The sequence below is a fragment of the Dendrobates tinctorius genome, unplaced genomic scaffold (genome assembly GCF_039654945.1).
Source record: "Dendrobates tinctorius isolate UK_male_01 unplaced genomic scaffold, ASM3965494v1 ptg000029l, whole genome shotgun sequence".
NCBI classification, from domain to species: domain Eukaryota; kingdom Metazoa; phylum Chordata; class Amphibia; order Anura; family Dendrobatidae; genus Dendrobates; species Dendrobates tinctorius.
This window is the reverse complement of record NW_027361697.1, coordinates 1411899-1430408: the sequence shown is the minus strand read 5'-3', so window position 1 is coordinate 1430408 and position 18510 is coordinate 1411899.

Genomic DNA, 18510 nt, shown 5'->3' with positions numbered 1-18510 from the left:
GATAAGACGGTAGTGGACCAGGTGTTCAAGGAGTTTAGAGATGAAGGGAAGATTAGAGACAGGTCTATAGTTAGCGGCACAGTTTTGGTCGAGGGATGGTTTTTTAAGTAGTGGATGTATGATGGCATGCTTAAATGAGGAGGAAAAGATACCAGAAGAGAGAGATTAAATATTTTAGTTAGGTGAGGGGTGACAGCAGGGGAAAGGAACTGGTGGAGATGTGACGGAAATGGGTCACTGGTGCAAGTGATTGGGCGAGAAGATGCAAGGAGCCTGCTTAATTCTTCTTCTGTGACTGGTTCAAAATCAGAGAGTGAGCTAGATGGAGTGGGGGAGGGAGGACAGTGCATGGTATGAGGTGACTGGGAGATAATTTCCTGTCGGATCTGGTAAATTTTTTCTTTGAAGTAATTGGCCAGATCGTCAGCTCGGAGCTCCGTGGTTGGGGCCTTTACTCTTGGGTTGAGTAGAGAATGAAAAGTATCAAAGAGACGTTTAGGGTTATTGGACAGTGAGGTGATGAGGATGTTGAAATAGGTTTGTTTTGAGAGGTGAAGGGCAGTGTTGTATGTTCTAAGCATAAACTTATAATGGATGAAATCTTCGTGTAGATTGGATTTTCTCCACAGACGTTCGGCGCACCTAGAGCACCGCTGCAGGAAACAAGTTTGCAGGGTGTGCCAGGGTTGTCACCGTCTGTGTTGTGGTGTTCTATTTATAGGGGGTGCAGATTCATCCAGGGCACTTTGAAGTGTTTCATTGTAATGCTTCAATGCAGAATCAGAACAGGAGAGGGAGGAGATAGGGGCCAATGAAGACTGCAAGTTCTTCATAAGTTTCAGGGTGTTAATGGCCTGCATGTTTCTATAAGTATGGACAGTGGGGGTGACCTGAGCAGCCTGGAAGTTCTTGATAGAGAATGAAAGAAGATTGTGGTCAGAGAGCGGGAGAGGGGAGTTTGCAAAATCATCCACTGCACAAAGCCGAGAGAAGACCAAGTCGAGGGAGTTTCCGTCTTCATGCATTGGAGAATTAGTAAGCTGCGAAAGGCCAAACGAGGAGGTTAGAGATAAAAGGTGAGTAGCAGATGGGGAGAGGGGAAGAGCAATGGGGATGTTGAAATCTCCCATGATGAGGGTAGGGATGTCACAGGAGAGAAAATGTGGAAGCCAAGTGGCAAAATGATCCAGGAACTGTTGACAAGGGTCGGGAGGACGATACACCACCGCCACTCGCATGGAGAAGGGGGTGTATGGTCTGACGGCATGGACCTCAAAAGAAGGGAAGACTAGTGAGGGTAGTTGAGGGATAACCTGAAAGGTACATTTTGGTGATAGGAGCAGACCAACGCCTCCACCTGCTCTATCGTCTGATCTTGGGGTATGAGAGAAGTGTAGCCCCCCGTATGAAAGAGCAGCAGCGGTAGTGTCTGACTGCTGGATCCAGGTTTCATTAAGAGCCAGGAGGTTAAGAGAATTAGAAAGGAAAGAGTCATGAATGAAGGAGAGCTTGTTACACACTGAGGGAGAATTCCAAAGTGCACAATTAAGAAAGACAGATGGCATGCAGGGAATATTAATAAGATTAGAGGGGTTTCTGAGTGTAGCAGTTGGGGGGTTTGACTTTCTGTAACATGGGGGACCAGGGTTGGGAGCAATGTCTCCTGCAACTAGGTCATCCATGATGGTTATCCATGTGCAGCACCACTCTAGTCATTGCCTACGGGACAGATAGAGATAGCCAAAACTGCAATTCCAGAGCTCTGTTTTGTTTATTAAACAGCACAAAGATTGAAGAATTTTTGCTCAAATTTTGTAAACTTTATACCAGACCAGAAGTTGGGTTTAAAAGGAACCTGTCAGGTCATTCATGCTGCCCAAAGTGCCTGCAGCATACATTGCAGCCTTGCTGTACATTTGTGGCCAGGTGTATATTTCACTGAAATACTCGGACGTTTCAGAGAAATTATACTTTGCAAATCCAAGACAAGTCTAGGTCTGGCCCCGGCCAGCTCTTCCCAGCACTGCTAAGAATGGTTGACAGGTCTCTTTCCTATGTATAAAGAGACCTATCATTCACCTTCAGCAGTGCTGAGAACAGCCACAGCCAGACTAGTCTTGTTTTTGGCTATGGCCCCAGGCTAGATCTTCAAAGTAAATTTTCTCTAAAATGCCAGAGCATTTCAGAAAAAATATAAACCAGGATGCATGAAGGCTGCAATTCATGCTGCTCACACTTTGGATAGCATGATACGCCAGACAGGTTCCCTTTAAGTAATGTTATCCCATAGATTGGGACACTGGTTCAGTTTCTCCCCATGTGCCATTATTGCCTTTCAGCTGTTGTGGCCAAGGGTCACTACACAGATGACTAGTAATGGACTGGCTTATAGTAACTGTTCATCAATGTATGAATCCTTAAAGGGATTTAATGTTCGTATATTTAAGAGGTCTTGAATAATGATGGAAAATGATCCAGCAATCCTGGGAAATACTGAAACTTGTATTTCCTTCCAGTTTAAGAACTTTGATTGCTGATGACTTTGGATCCCCTTACAGGACTCTAATCTAATAGCCAGACTGAAACGTGAAATCTCTGTCAATGTCTTACTTGATTACACAGAAAATCCATGCACAGCAAAGGCATTCCACTGATTTGAATGAACACCGTGTAATACATCATTTCACCTCTGGTGGCGCTGTAGGGAAACCTGTTCCCTCACAGATTATAGCTGATCTCTGGTCATCCTAACAGCACACTTCCTCTGTCTGATCGGTGTAGTTTTGGGGAACCCTTCTAACAAAAATAGTTTAAAGGGAATCTGTTAGCAGGATTTCACCCTTCAAGCTATTTATATGTGCATGCAGCTCTGTCAAAGACAACTCCAGCAATACCTTTATATGGCCAGTCTGTTCCTCCATTACTGAGAAATCAGCATTAGAATTGATATGTAAATGAGTCTGAAGCTTTCTTTTGTAAATCTGAAGCCTCAGTCACTCCAGCTCTAATCCCCACCCAGCGCTGCCTTCTCCTGCTTTCACTGATGGCTCCATTGCCTGAAATCACACAGCATGGAGGCTGTCAGTCCAAAGGAGGAGGCGATGCTGAGTGTCTTTATATGGCCAGTCTGCTGCTCCTCCATTACTGACAAATCAACATTAGAATTGATATGTAAATGAGTCTGAAGATCTTTTTCATAGATCTGAAGCCTCTGTCACTCCAGCTCTATTCCCCACCCAGCACTGCCTCCTCCTGCTTTGACTGTAGTCACACAGCATGGAGGCTGTCAGTCAAACAAGAGGAGGCGATGCTGAGTGGGGAATAGAGCTGGAGTGACTTGTATGTGTGACACAATTGTATCAAAATAAAAGCAGAGGAGATAAAGGGTGAAAGTTCTGAAGCAATTTTTATGTGTTTAGTATTGCATTTTATTTTATGTTTTACATACATGATTATCGCTGTCCTCATTGGGGCTCACAATCTAGATCCCCTATCAGAATGTCTTTGGAGTGTGGGAAGAAACTGGAGGAAATCCATGCAAACACAGAGAGAACATACATAATCCTTGCAGATGTTTTCCTTGGTGGGATTTGAACTCTGGGTCCCAGCGCTGCAAGGGTGCAATGCTAACCACTGAACCACCGTGCTGCCCATTAACTGGAAAGGAAACTGTCATATCAATAAATACTGTTACTCTGCACATCTGGAGTTAATCTGCAGGTTCACAGCATTCTGATGGTCTGCTGCTCCTCCAATACTGACAAATCAACATTTGAATTGATGTGTAAATGAGTCTGAAGATCTTTTTCATAGATCTGAAGCCTCTTATACTCCAGCTCTATTCCCCACCCAGCGCTGCATCCTCCTGCTTTGACTGATGGCTCTTTTGCCTGAAGTCACACAGCATGGAGGCTGTCAGTCAAACAGGAGGAGGCGATACTGAATGGGGAATAGAGCTGGAATGACAGAGGCTTCAGATCTACCTAAGATCTTCAGCCTCATTTGCATATCACTTCAAACGCTGATTTCTCAGTAACGGAGGGATGGACTGGCCATGTAAAGATATCACTGGACTTGTCTTTGAAAGAGCTACATGTACAAATAAATAGTTTGGGGGTGAAATTCCTTAAAATCATGAATAAAACCCCTTTATTTCTTATTATTTGACCATAATTTTAATTTAAGTAAGTTGAAAAGTGTGTTACGAAGACGAATTCTTGATTATTCTTTCAGCCGCTTTATATACAAATACAGAAAATTTGAGATTCCATTTGAAATCATTATAGCGAACGGAAGTTATTTTTACACCATCGACTTCTGCAAAGTTCGGCAGCTTTCCAGATAAGAACCGTAATATAACTTGCATAATCCCCTTAATGTGGATATAGGGCAGAGCAACATCACCCCTCCGGCCGGATGATTAACTTTTCCTAAAAACGCATTATATATAAGCTGCCACAAAATATGGGCCCATAAATTTGAAGCCAAAAATACATCTTGCAGTTCGCTCCCCTTTTAAATGCCACCGTTTCACATTCAAGTGGCGGAACACCAGACATAAATAATAAAAAGCAAAAAAAAAAAAAGTATAAAAAGACATAAAGAGAACACAAAAAAAAGGAGAAAATTTCATAACATGCTGTTTGGGTGATAAAAATGTTTATTAGGCAATATGCCTCCAGCAGATAGGGCAATATAAATCTTTTATCTCTTCCCTTGTATTGCTAGGAAAATTCTTCACAAATTTTTCTTTGTCCTCTGGTGTTGTCCAAATGTTCTCCATCATTCCTAGGAGACAAAACCTCTCTCGTTATATCATTGCACGTGTTGCAACCAATCAAACATTTCATAATTAATCCCATATTGATACATTTACAATGCAATAAGCCAGAAATAAATGATTTTACTTTGTCGGCAAATATTTTATAAAAATACAATGTGCTCAAATATAGGCGTAAAGGACAGGAAAAACAAAGAAAGCAGCTTTGTAGGTGACACTTGCGTCTTTTTCCTATTTTGCGGTGACTTTATACGAAGCAACACTGAAAATAATCAAACGCTTTCTTCGACACAAAGTGCATGTAATCGTTTTGCCACCAGGTGGCGTACTTTAACATAGTGGTCTTAAATGGATCAAAAAAGGCGAAAAGTTGTATTTTTCACTAATTTAATGTTGTATTAGCTTTCTTGCTCCAATGAAATATTCCCGTTATGTCCCTATAGCAATCTGTATGGACACTGATAAATATAAGGCAAAGACAAAAGATGCATGTCAATATGTAATGGGAGGAAAGATGTCAAGTACCTTGCTTAGAGCGGGTGATTAGAATCATAGAATCATAGAATGACAATAAGTATCTTTAAAGAGGAGCAAATATGTCGGTATCTCCGCGGTTTCTAATCTAAGTTTTTTTTTCATCTTAAATGTATTTTTCATGAAGATCTCTATAAGACCAGGTTCCGATGGTCGAACTAAAACTAGGATCAGTCACGTCCACAATTGCGGATGTCACTGGCTCTGTGTGTGTGACGCAATTGCATCAAAATAAAAGCAGAGGAGATAAAGGGTGAAAGTTATGGAGTATTTTTCATGTGTTTAGTATTACATTTTATTATATATCATGCTTTACAGACATTATCATCACTGTCCCCATTGGGGCTCACAATCTAGATTTCCTATCAGTATGTCTTTGGAGTGTGGGAGGAAACCGGAAAACTCTAAGGAAACCCATGCAAACATACAAACTCCTTGAAGATGTTTTCCTTGTTGGGATTTGAACTCAAGATCCCAGCGCTGCAAGGCTGCAGTGCTAACCAATGAGCCACTGTGTTGCCCATCAACTTAAAGGGAAACTGTCATGTCAAAAAAAGCTGTTACTTTGCACATTTGGGGTTAATCTGGATGTTCTCAGCATTCTGATGGCGTGCGCCAGCCACACTGAAAGCCCCACTGCCAGGAGGAAATTAAACTTATTCCTCCCTGCAGCTTCCAGATTTCAGTCATAGAGGCATAGCTTTATAGTCACAGCTCATCATAGGGAGCGGAGGCTGTAATCACGTGCCCAGTAATGGCTGACAGCTGGCCCAGCATTGATGTACTGCTTAGCCGGTTGTCAGTCATTGCTGGGGCTTTGTTAAAGCCACTACTCTATACTGAGCAGTGACTAAAGCTGCTTTGTTCACGCCTCTATGATTGAAAGCCAGAGGCTGCAGGGAGAAATAATGTTCATTTCCTCCCAGCAGTGAGGTTTTTAGCTTGGCGGCGGCATGGCTTCAGAACTCTATTAATCTGCAGATGAACCACATATCTGCAGGTTAATAATATTTTTTCACATGACATGTTCCCTTTAAGATTGATAAGAGACCCAATGTGACCCTTGTCATCAATTAGGCACATGGCAGAAAAATAGTAACCAAAAAGTAGAAGTAAACAAAATATAGTAATTATTTTTCCACAGGGCTTGTCACAGCTTTATTTAACAAATTTGAGAACAAATTCTATAAAACACTTAATAATCATTCCGTCCAGCTCCAGAAGCGGTATGCCAGCCGAAAGCTCTACAAAGCACCACCATTTTTGTATAACCTACTACCTGCAGTGACCGGATGATGAAAGAAATGGTACTGCAACAACTGGGGTCTCCTCTCTCTTCTGCAGAGTGTAAGCTCTTATGGTCAGTGAGTACTCTCTTTCCATGTCTCCTGTAGAGTGTAAGCTCTTATGTTCAGCGGGGTCCTCTCTCTCCTGTAGAGTGTATGCTCTTATGGTCAGCGGGGTCCTCTCTCTTCTGTAGAGTGTAAGCTCTTATGGTCAGTGGGGTCCTCTCTCTCTTCTGTAGAGTGTAAGCTCTTATGGTCAGTGGGGTCCTCTCTCTCCTGTAGGGTGTAAGCTCTTTTGGTCTGCGGGACCCTTTCTCTCCTGTAAAGTGTAAGCTCTTTTGGTCTGCGGGGCCCTCTCTCTCCTGTAGAGTGTAAGTTCTTGTGGTCAGCAGGGTCATCTCTCTCCTGTAGAGTGTAAGCTCTTGTGGTCAGCGGGGTCCTCTCTCTCCTGTAGGGAGTAAGCTCTTTTGGTCTGCGGGGCCCTCTCTCTCCTGTAGAGTGCAAGCTCTTGTGGCCAGCGGGGTCATTTCTCTCCTGGAGAGTGTAAGCTCTTATGTTACTGGAGTCCTCAATCTCCTGTAGAGTGTATGCTCTAATGGTCAGCAGGGTCCTCTCTCTCCTGTAGAGTGTATGCTCTTATGGTCAGCAGGGTCATCTCTCTCCTGTAGAGTGTATGCTCTTATGATCAGTGAGGTCCTTTCTCTCCTGTAGACTGTAAGATCTAATGGTCTGCGGAGTCCTCTCTCTCCTATACAGTGCAAGCTCTTATGGTAAGCAATGTTCACTGCTTTCCCATAGAGTGCAAGCCTTTATGGTCAGCGGGGTTCGCTCTCTCTCTCTCTTTCTCTGTCTTCTGTATAGTGTAAGTTCTTCTGGTCAGTGTTGTCCTCTCTTTCTCTCTCTCCTCTAGAGTGTAATTTATTATGATCAGTTGTGTCTCCTCTCTCCTGTAGAGTGTTAGCTCTTATGGTCAGTGGGGTTCTCTCTCTCCTGTAGAGTGTAAGCTCTTATGGTTAGTGGGGTCCTCCCCCTCTGTAGAGTGTAAGCTCTTATGGTCAGCGGAGTCCTCTCTCTCCTGTAGTGTGTAAGCTCTTATGGTCAGTGGAGTCCTCTCTCTCCTGTAGAGTGTAAGCTCTTATGGTTAGCGGAGTCCTCACTCTCCTGTAGAGTGTAAGCTCTTATGGTCAGCGGGGTCTTCTCTCTCCTGTAGTGTAAGCTCTTATGGTTAGCAGGGTCCTCTCTCCTTTTTCCTATGTCTATTTTTCCAGGCAATTACTAGTTTTACTGTATTGAGATTTGTAAGTCAGCAAATTTGGACTTCCAAAAATCTGCTCATCTTTATTTCCCACTTTTTATGGGGTAATTCATAATCTAATAAACTTGACAGATGATATGTCCTATGTGTGCAGATTATAATGTACATTGCCTATATATATATGGAGGGTAGATCCTCACGATCACGTTTACTGTGTGATGTGACCTTATACAGTATATTAGTATACTGGCCTTATATTTAAAATGTGCTATATCTGTAGGATGAATATACTGTAAGATATATTTATATCGGGTTGTGTCTTTTTTTTGCATATATTCCCCTGCGTTCTGATGGTTTCGTGTCTTCAGTTCTAATAATTAAGTGCAGAATGTTATAGAACTGAATGCCGTGCACGTTTGTTGTATAATTGAAAGATCCACTGCTGAGAGGAAGGTCCCCATACAGATACCCTAATGTTAGTAAAAGCCTCACTTTGTGCATAGACTGTGTGTTTTCAGTACCGTAATTAAAATGTATACACAATTGGCTTAATTAAAAAGTTACCTTAAAACTTCAAATCATAAACAGGAGAATTAAAAAAAATGTACATGCCACAATGAAGCATGCTGGATATATAGAAGGAGATGATTTTGTCCCTCACTGCTAGGCAAAAATACGATTTCTTGCCAAGTTTAGGATTGGCATATTTTACTCCGCACTAATCATGGGCCAGATTGTGTATCCATTGCTAATCCATCAGTGCCAACTCATGTACAGCTAGGTCCACAACATGTTGTAACAACCCTGCCGTCATCACTGCATGGTCTCCCGTCCCTCACACACCAACTTACTCACTGCTCCAGGCCATACTGTGAATTCTGTCTGCTGCTGGCTCCTTGCTGTGTGCCTCTTGCTTCCTGCCTGCTCTCTGCATGCTTCCTGGCTGTGTGCATAGGGGAGCTGTGCCAGAACTCTCTGGTTCTTATGGAATCAGGGTGCACCTGTCTAATGTGTCCCTAGCCAATTACCAAGAGGTCACAGTATTTAGGGCTTCTTTTTTACTTCTCCCACACTTTCACCTTCATCATCCTCAGCAGCAGCATCTTTTTCATCAACTTCTTCACCTTATTCATCTTCTTCTTTTCCTTCTTCACCTTCTTCCTATTTTTTTTTTACATTCTTCATATTCTCCTTATTCAACTATTATTCTTCTTCATATTCTACTTCTTCATCTTCTTCCTATTCTTCTTCTTCATCATATTCTTATTTACATAGTAACATAGTAACATACTGTAGTTATTAAGGTTGAAGGGAGACTTTAAGTCCATCTAGTTCAACCCATATCCTATTCTAACTTGCCCTAACATGTTGATCCAGATGAAGGCAAAAAAAACCCATGTGGCAACAGTAAGCTTCACATTGGGGAAAAAAATTCCTTCCTGACTCCACATACGGCAATCAGACTAGCTCCCTGGATCAACAGGGAGGCATTCCTGTAGTTGTGTCAGGCATTCCTGTAGTTGTAATCTATAACAGTTTGAAGATTACACCTTCCGTTCAGCCTGTCACAAAAGATTTACAACAGGATTTGTCCGCGTTCAGTTGGGCCTGCAGCAGCAGGCCTTTTCCAGGGACACCACGAGGAGGAACGGACTCACCCCCATACACTGCTTAGTCTTCTTCTGCTTATAAATTAGATAATATCATTTGCTCAGATTTTTAGTCTTATGCTTAATGTTCTTCTGCTTTTGGCTTTTATGCTTCTTGTTCTTCTGTCTCTTGTTGTTCTGCATCTTGGTGGTTGTCTTCATGTTCTTTGTCCTCTTGGTCATGTTCTTCAGGGTCATCTTTTAGGTATTCTTCTGTGTGGTCTTCAGGGTCGTCGTCTTCAGGGTCATTGTCAGGGAGATCCAGAGTGAGAATCAAAAACCATTTCCACAAGCTTGAACTTGGAAAAGTAGCAGAAGGTACAAGAAGGCTGAGGAACTGCTGAGAAACAGCTGACGGTGCTGGAACCCGGATGGGTAGCAGAAGGAACAATAGCAAATGGAACTAGCGAGGACCAGCTGACGGTGCTGGAACCCGGAGGGGCAGCAGAAGGAACAAGAGCCAATGGCACAACTGTGGACCAGCTGACGGTGATGGAACACGGTTACTAAGCAGGAGGTACCTGTGCTACAAAGCACTACCAAGGACCAGCAGACGTTGCTGCAACTCGGATACCAAGAAGGAGGCACCTAGGCCAAAGGCTCTGCCGAGAACCAGCTGACGGTGCAGGAACCCGGATGGGTAGCAGAAGGAACAATAGCAAATGGAACTAGCGAGGACCAGCTGACGGTGCTGGAACCCGGAGGGGCAGCAGAAGGAACAAGAGCCAATGGCACAACTGTGGACCAGCTGACGGTGCTGGAACCCGGAGGGGCAGCAGAAGGAACAAGAGCCAATGGCACAACTGTGGACCAGCTGACGGTGCTGGAACACGGTTACTAAGCAGGAGGTACCTGTGCTACAAAGCGCTACCAAGGACCAGCAGACGTTGCTGGAACTCAAACACCAAGAAGGAGGCACCTAGGCCAAAGGCTCTTCCGAGAACCAGCTGACGGTGCAGGAACCCGGATGGGTAGCAAAAGGAACAATAGCAAGTGGAACTAGCGAGGACCAGCTGACGGTGCTGGAACCCGGAGGGGCAGCAGAAGGAACAAGAGCCAATGGCACAACTGTGGACCAGCTGACGGTGCTGGAACACGGTTACTAAGCAGGAGGTACCTGTGCTACAAAGCACTACCAAGGACCAGCAGACGTTGCTGGAACTCGGATACCAAGAAGGAGGCACCTAGGCCAAATGCTCTGCCGAGAACCAGCTGACGGTGCTGGAACCTGGATGGGTAGCAGAAGAAACAATAGCAAATGGAACTAGCGAGGACCAGCTGACGGTGCTGGAACCCGGAGGGGCAGCAGAAGGGACAAGAGCCAATGGCACAACTGTGGACCAGCTGACGGTGCTGGAACACGGTTACTAAGCAGGAGGTACCTGTGCTACAAAGCACTACCAAGGACCAGCAGACGTTGCTAGAACTCGGATACCAAGAAGGAGGCACGTAGGCCAAAGGCACTGCCGAGAACCAGCTGACGGTGCTGGAACCCGGATGGGTAGCAGAAGGTACCCAGGAAAAAAACAAAGTTGCAAGGCTGTGAGCCGGCCGCAGTTACCGAAACCCACAGTCCTACAGGGGGTGCTTGTCCTATTGGCACTACAGAACCAGCCTTTATTATGAGAACCCGCAGCCCACATAGGAAGCACCGAAACTGCAGGCACCATAGACTCGGCTAACCCGACCGCAACACGACAGGACATCGTATTGTTGGCAAAGTGACGTTGACACTACCCAGAAACAGCAGGCATGCTGGAACCAGGCTAGGCAGGAGGGAGTGCCCGTGCCAAAGACACTTCCGAGAACCAGCTGACGGTGCTGGAACCCGGATGGGTAGCAGAAGGTACCCAGGAAAAAAACAAAGTTGCAAGGCCGTGAGCCGGCCACAGTTACCGAAACCCACAGTCCTACAGGGGGTGCTTGTCCTATTGGCACTATGGAACCAGCCTTTATTACCAGAACCCGCAGCCCACATAGGAAGCAACGAAACTGCAGGCACCATAGACTCGGCTAACCCGACCGCAACACGACAGGACAACCTATTGGTGGCAAAGTGACATTAACACTACCCGGAAACAGCAGGCGTGCTGGAACCAGGCTGGGCAGGAGGGAGTGCCCATGCCAAAGACACTTCTGAGCAGCAACTGGCGATGTTGGAGCCCAGGATCAATCACGGAGCAGGCTGAGGCCTACTTGGAGCAAGTTTTACATCGGTTGTACACTACAACTGATTGTAACCGTGCTCCACTTAGGCCTCTGGCTCTACTGTCTCTAGTATTTCCCCTGGCCTCCAACCCTGCAAGTTGCTGCTCTGAAGTGGCGTCTGCCCAATCCACACTTGTTCCTGGGTTACAGGGGCTCAGTCACGTCAGTGGATCCCCTGATGTGTGTCTGGCAAGGTTTCCTGCTCAGTCCTCATTCACACTACTAGTAATGGGAATGTGGACAGAGCAGGAGACATTGCCGGACACACATCAGGGGATCCACTGACGTGACAGAGCTCCTGTAACCCAGGAACAAGTGTGGATTGTGCAGACGCCACTTCAGAGCAGCAACTGGCGGGGTTTGAGGCCAGGGAAAATACTAGAGACAGTAGAGGCAGAGGCCTAAGTGGACCATGGTTAAAAATATGTAGTAGTGTGACTGTGTAGGCAGCAGGAGACTTTGCCATCCACACAGCAGGGGAGCAGCTGGTGTTACTGAACCCCACTGACACAGGAGCAAGTGTTTCTATCTGTGCGGACGGCACTTCCAAGCTACAACTGGCTGTGTTGGAGCCCAGGATCAATGCTCCGAGCAGGCTGAGGCCTACTTGGAGCAAGTAGAAAATAAGATGTTGCGTGATTTTGGAGGCAGCAGGAGACTTTGCCATCCGCACAGCAGGGGAACAGCTGGCATTACTGAACCCCACTGACACCGCAGTGAGTGTTTCTATCTGTGCGGCGGCACTTCCAAGCTACAACTGGCTGTGTTGGAGCCCAGGATCAATGCTCCGAGCAGGCTGAGGCCTACTTGGAGCAAGTAGAAAATAAGATGTTGCGTGATTTTGGAGGCATCAGGAGACTTTGCCATCCGCACAGCAGGTGAACAGCAGGCGTTACTGAACCCCACTGACACCGTAGCGAGTGTTTTTATCTGTGCGGACGGCACTTCCAAGCTACAAATGGCTGTGTTGGAGCCCAGGATGAAGCATGCAGCAGGCGGAGGCCAACTTGCAGCTGGTTTTATAGAGGTTGTAGACTACTACTGATTGTAACATTGCTCCACTATGGCCTCCGGCTCCACTGTCTCTAGAATTTCCCCTGGCCTCCAACCACGCAAGTTGCTGCTCTGAAGTGGCGTCTGCACAATCCACACTTGTTCCTGGGTTACAGGGGCTCAGTCATGTCAGTTGATCCTCTGATGTGTGTCTGGCAAGGTTTCCTGCTCAGTCCTCATTCACACTACTAGTAATGGGAATGTGGACAGAGCAGGAGACCTTGCCGGACTCACATCAGGGGATCAACTGATGTGACTGAGCCCCAGTACCTCAGGAACAAGTGTGGATTGTGCAGATGCCACTACAGAGCAGCAACTGGCGGGGTTGGAAGCCAGGGAAAAAACTAGAGACAGTGGAGCCAGAGGCCTAAGTGGAGCACGGTTAAAAATCAGTAGTAGTTTGAATGTGGAGTCAGCAGGAGACATTGCCGTCTACACAGCAGGGGAACAGCTGGCATTTCTGAACCCCACTAACACAGGAGCTAGTGTGTTGTTCTCTGGGAAGACGACACTTCTGAACACGAACTGACGTTGTTGTTGCCCAGGTTGAGGCATGGAGCTGGCAGAGGCCTGATGTTTTGGGCCTGTGGAGTCAGCAGGAGACATTGCCATCTACACAGCAGGGGAACAGCTGGCGTTTCTAAACCCCACTAACACAGGAGCTAGTGTGTTGTTCTCTGGGAAGACGACACTTCTGAACACCAACTGGCGTTGTTGGAGCCCAGGTTGAGGCATGGAGCAGGCTGAGACCTGATGTTTTGGGCCTGTGGAGTCAGCAGGAGACATTGCCGTCTACACAGCAGGGGAACAGCTGGCGTTTCTGAACCCCACTAACACAGGAGCTAGTGTGTTGTTCTCTGGGAAGACGACACTTCTTTACACCAACTGTCGTTGTTGGAGCCCAGGTTGAGGCATGGAGCAGGCAGAGGCCTGATGTTTTGGGCATGTAGAGTCAGCAGGAGACATTGCCGTCTACACAGCAGGGGAACAGCTGGCGTTTCTGAACCCCACTAACACAGGAGCTAGTGTGTTGTTCTCTGGGAAGACGACACTTCTGAACACCAACTGGCGTTGTTGGAGCCCAGGTTGAGGCATGGAGCAGGCAGAGGCCTGATGTTTTGGGCATGTGGAGTCAGCAGGAGACATTGCCGTCTACACAGCAGGGGAACAGCTGGCATTGCTGAACCCCACTAACACAGGAGCTAGTGTGTTTTTCTCTGTGAAGACGGCACTTCTGAATACCAAATGGCGTTGTTGAAGCCCAGGATGAGGCATGCAGCAGGCAGAGGCCAACTTGCAGCTGGTTTTATAGAGGTTGTAGACTACTACTGATTGTAACCGTGCTCCACTTAGGCTTCTGGCTCCACTGTCTCTAGTATTTCCCCTGGCCTCCAACCCCGCCAGTTACAGCTCTGAAGTGGCATCAGCACAATCCACACTTGTTCCCTGGGTTACAGGGGCTCTGTCACGTCAATGGATCCCCGGATGTGTGTCCGGCAAGGTCTCCTGCTCTGTCCACATTCCCACTACTAGTAATGGGAATGTGGACAGAGCAGGAGACCTTACCGGACACACATCAGGGGATCAACTGACGTGACTGAGCCCCAGTAACTCTGGAACAAGTGAGGATTGTGCAGACGCCACTTCAGAGCAGCAACTGGTGGGGTTGGAGGCCAGGGGAAATACTAGAGACAGTGGAGCCAGAGGCCTAAGTGGAGCACGGTTAAAAATCAGTAGGACTTTGAATGTGGATGGAGCAGGAGACTTTGCCGTCCATACAGCAGGGGAGCAGCTGGCGTTACTGAACCCCACTAACACAGGAGCTAGTGTGTTTTTCTCTGTGCAGATGACACATCTGAGCGACAACTGGCTGTGTTGAAGCCCAGGGATTATAGTTCAGGTGGTAGAAACATGAACACAACAGGAGACCTGGATACAGTTGCCAACCAATTATTTAGTCGGGAAGAGGACTGGCAAATTCTGGAGAGATCCAGGCCTTGTTCATTTTCAGAAAAGTAAGCCGGTCGACGTTAATGGAAGATAGTCGCGTGCGATGGTCTGTTAGTACACCACCTGCGGCACTAAAGACGCGTTCTGATAATACACTGGCAGCAGGGCAAGCCAGCACCTCCAATGCATACTGGCTAAGCTCTGGCCATGTATCCAGCTTAGAGACCCAAAACTTGAAGGGGGAAGAGCCATCTGGGAGTACAGTGACAGGGCAAGACATGTAGTCTGTCACCATCTGACGGAAACGTTGCCTCCTGCTGACTGGAGCCGTCTGTGATGGTGTAGACAATTGTGGCGGACACACAAAACTTTGCCACATTTGGGCCATAGTGGTCTTGCCTTGTGCTGAGGCGCTGCCTCTACTGCCTCTTTGTGCCGAGTTTCCTCCACTGCCTCGACGCACAGAGCTGCTTTGTAAAGCACTAGCACCACTGCTGTTGGGTGGAATGGAAAACATGATGGACTGCACCAGTGTGTCTTGGTACTCCCGCAGTTTACGCTCCCGGTTCAATGTTGGTATGAGGCTTTGTAAGTTGTCCCGGTAGCGAGGATCAAGGAGGGTCTACACTCAATAATCAGCCGTGTAGAGAATGTGGGCGATGCGGCGGTCGCTTCTCAGGCACTGCAGCATTAAATCAACCATGTGCTGCAGACTCCCAACTGCCAAAGAACCGCTGTCCCCTGCTTGAGGCGTGATCTCTGCCTGCTCTGCATCACCCCACCCTCGCTGTACATACTGATTAGAGCTTTGTGTACCTCCCTCCTCTGGAGAGATGTCTTCCTCCTCCATCGACTCTTCCTCATCCTCCTCACAAAGTGTCCCCTGCATAGGCCTTTGTGAGGAACCACGTAGCGCAGACTGTCCAGAAGCAGATGGCATTTGGGACTCCTCATCCTCCACCTCTTCCAAAACCTCATCCCTTAGTGCTTGCAGTGTTTTTTGAAGCAGGCAGATAAGGGGGACAGTCATGCTGACTAGTGCATCATCTGCACTCGCCATCCAAGTGGAATCATCGAAGACATGCAAAACGAGGCAGATGTCCTTCATAGAGGCCCACTCAATGGTGCTGAAGTGTGACCGGCGCACAGTGCGACTTGTTTGTGCCTGATGCACCTGGTACTCCATGACTGCTGCCTGCTGCTCACACAACCGCTCCAACACATGTAACATTGAATTCCACCTGGTGGGTAGGTCACATATGATGCGATGTTCCGGAAGGCGTAATCGGCGCTGCAGAGCAGCAAGGCGCGATCTTGCCGTGCTGGAACGACGCAAGTGAGCGCACTCTATGCGGACCTTGTGCAGCAGTGCATCAAGATCCGGATAGTCCCTCAGAAAGCTCTGCACGACCAAGTTGAGCACATGTGCCAGACATGGGATGTGAGTGAGCTTGCCTAGGCCAAGAGCTGCCACCAGATTTCGGCCATTGTCACACACTACCAAGCCCGGCTGGAGATTCGCTGGCACAAACCGCACGTCGCTCTCCTGCTTGATGGCATTCCAGAGCTCCTGCGCTGTGTGGCTTCGATTCCCCAAAGAAATTAATTTCAGTACGGCCTGTTGACGTTTGGCCACGGCTGTGCTCATATCGGTCATAACAGGCTCCTGCTGCACTGTTTCCGAGGAACTTGAGTAGGAGGAGGAGTCTATGTGTACAGACTGGATTCCTGCAATCCGTGGAGTTGGCAGAACATGTACAGAGCCACTCTCCAGATCTGTACCAGGCTCCACAACATTGACCCAATGGGCAGTGAGGAAAAGCTATCGTCCCTGTCCATGTTTACTGGTCCACGCATCGGTGGTCAAGTGGACCTTGCTACTAATGGTGTTTAGTAGCCCATGTTTTATTTTTCCCTCCACATGTTTCTGCAGGGCAAGGACGGCTCGCCTGCTGAAATAAAAGCGGCGGTGTATTGTGGGACTGCCAATGCCATGAAGTCCCCGAAGGTGTCAGTCCCCACCAGCCTGAATGAGAGCATTTCAAGTGCCAGTAGTTTGGCAATGCCAGCATTCAAAGCCTGTGCTCGGGGATGGTTTGCCGAGTATGGCCGCCTTTTATCCCATGCCTGTGCTACCGATGGCTGTCGAGTGGCCTGGGAGTGTGAGGATGACTGGGAACGTGGTGCAGTGGGTGGAATGTCACAGGGTCTCCGGACAACAGTGCCAGAGTTTCTTCCTTGGCGATCCTGTGAGGAAGCCGAACCAGCTGTGTGTGAGCTGGAGGGAGAGGCCCCAACACGAGCTGAAGAGGTGGTAGGTGGTGCTGTACATTGGCCTACATCTTCAGTGTGTCTGTGTAACTCCACCTCGTGCTTGGTCCGCACATGTTTCCCCATATTAGTGGTATTGAGGTTGCTGACATTTTTCCCTCTTTTGACTCTCTGATGACACAGCTTGCATTTGACAAAGCAAGTGTCATCTGCAACTGTGTCAAAAAAGGACCACGCACTGCAAGTCTTGGGAGCGCCTGCTTTGCCTTTTGAAAGAGGAATGCTCCTAACGGGTGCCAAAGTGGAGGCTACAGGCAACCAAGTCTGCCCCCTCCCTCTCTCTCCTGTTTTGGCCGTTCGGGGAATCTCTTCCTCAGAGCTGCTCCCACCACCTTCCTGTTCCTCACGCCATGATGGGTCAAGGACCTCATCATCTACACTCCCCTCTTCAAACACCTGCTTCTCCTGGGTTGTCTCGCCAGCACCGTACGCACCAGAAAGCGGCACCTGTATCTCGTCATCATCTGATGCGTACTGAGGTGTGCTGACCATAGGCACTGGCCCACCCGCCTCTTCAGATTCAGAGGGACAAAGAAGTTGCGCATCACTGCATACTTCCTCTTCTTCACATTCTGGAATGCTGCTTGGCTGGACCCCTCTTTCCAAGCCAACAGATTCAGAGAACAGAAGTAGAGACTGTGATGGCTCCTGTCCAGGGCTCTCTGACTGCCTGGGCACTTTGGCAGGTGGTGAAGAGACAGATGGTTGCTCTTCGGTGCTCTGGCCCTGAGAGGATGTGGAAGTCATTGAAGTCGATGCTTTAGCTGCCATCCATCCGACAACGGCTTCAATTTGTTCCTCCCGCAGCAGTGGGGTACGGCGAGGTCCTACAAAGCTGCGCATAAAGGACTGTTGCCTGCTTAATCTGGGGGCTGCTGACTCACTGGTGCCCGCAGTAGGCACAGAATCCCCACATCCTCTCCCTGCAGAATCCCCACGTCCTCTCCCTGCTGAAACTCCAAGCCCACGCCCACGTGCCTTACTCCCTGCCTTCTTCATCTTGCTAGACTGATAAAGATAGGCAGAAAAGTACAAAGGGGGGGCTTAGTGTGCTTATTCCTGAACAGCAGGTTACAGGTATAAGAAACACTAATTTTATGAAGTGTGTGTGTGGACTAAACTGTAATAGGAGCTAATGTGGCCTACACAACTTTCAAATGTAGTGTTTGGTGAACTTTATTGTTTTTTTTTGTGAAAAAAAACTAAAAGGATGTGACCAAAGATTTGACAGTGATAGTATCACCAACTTTTTGGAGCTATTACAATGCAGGCAGGTAACCTACAATGCAAAAGATGAGGCTCCAAAAAAATTGGGTAATACTAATCTGGCTGCAGATGAAGGGCCCAAGCCGGAAAAAAGGCTCCTCTATCTACTCCTATATAGTGTTTGCAACCAACCAATGTAGATGGATAGGGATGGATGCACACTAATAGGAGAAGAAAAAAATGAGCTGCAATTAAAGA